This window comes from Mastomys coucha, unplaced genomic scaffold, assembly GCF_008632895.1.
Source record: "Mastomys coucha isolate ucsf_1 unplaced genomic scaffold, UCSF_Mcou_1 pScaffold13, whole genome shotgun sequence".
Classification (NCBI taxonomy): domain Eukaryota; kingdom Metazoa; phylum Chordata; class Mammalia; order Rodentia; family Muridae; genus Mastomys; species Mastomys coucha.
In genome coordinates, this window is record NW_022196895.1 from 83,779,098 (window position 1) to 83,780,508 (window position 1,411).

Consider the following 1,411-nt stretch of genomic DNA (forward strand, 5'->3'; position numbering starts at 1 on the left):
AAAAAAAAAAAATTTAAAAAAAAAATGGAGAGATTTCCAATGCTCATGGATTGGCAGAATTAACATAGTAAAAATGGCCATCCTATCAACAGCAATCTATAGATTCAATGCAATCCCCATCAAAATCCCAACACAATTATTCAAAGACTGGAAAAAGCAATTCTCAAATTCATCTGGAAAGGAAAAAATCTCAGAATAGTGAAAACAATTCTTAACAATAAAAGAACAGCTGGAGGAATCACCATTCCTGACCTCAGGCTTTACTACAGAGCAATAGTGATACAAACTGATTGGTATTGGTACAGAGACAGACACATTGATCAATGAAATAGAATTGAAGACCCAGAAATAAAACCACCCACTTACGATCACTTGATTTTTGACAAAGATGCCAAAAATGTTCAATGGAAAAAAGAAAGCATATTGAATAAATGGTGCTGGTCTAACTGGCTGTCTCTATTAGAAGGATGAAAATAGACCCATATTTGTCACCTTGTACAAAACTCAAGTCCAAGTGGATCAAGGGCCTCAGCATAAAACCAGATATACTGAATCTAATAGAAGAGAAAGTGGGAAAGAGCCTTGAACTCATTGGCACAGGGGGGAATTTCCTAAGCAGAACTCCAATGGCTCATGCTCTAAGATCAAGAATCGATAAATGGGACCTCATGAAACTGGAAAGCTCTGTAAGGCAAATGATATAGTTGATAAGACAAATTGGCAACCTACAGATTGGGAAAAAATCTTCACTAATCCCACATCCAATAGAGGACTAATATCCAAAATATATAAAGAATTCAAGAAGTTAAACACCAAGAAAAACCAAACAACTCAATCAAAAAATGGGGTATAGAACTAAACCGAGAATTCACAACTGAGGAATCTCAAATGGCTGAGAAGCACTTAAAGAAATGTTCAAAGTCCTTAATGATCAGAGAAATGCAAATCAAAATAACTCTGAGAGTCTACCTTATACCAATCAGAATGGCTAAGATCAAGACCTCAGGTGACAGCACATGTTGGAGAGGATGTGGAGAAAGAAGAACACTCCTCCATTGCTGGTGGGATTGCAAACTGGTACAATCACTCTGGAAATCAATCTGGAGGTTCCTCAGAAAACTAGAAATAGCTCTACTTGAAGACCCAGCTATACCACTCTTGGGAATATACCCAAAAGATGCAACAGGGGCACATGTTCCACTATGTTTATAGTGGCCTTATTTGTGATAGACAAAAACTGGAAACAACCTAGATGTCCCACATCAGAAGAATGGATACAGAGAATACGATTCATCTACACAATAAAATACTACTCAGTTATCAACAACAAGGACATCCTGAGGTTTGCAGGCAAATGGATGGAACTAGAAAATATCATCCTTAGTGAGGTAACTCAGACCCAAAAGGACAT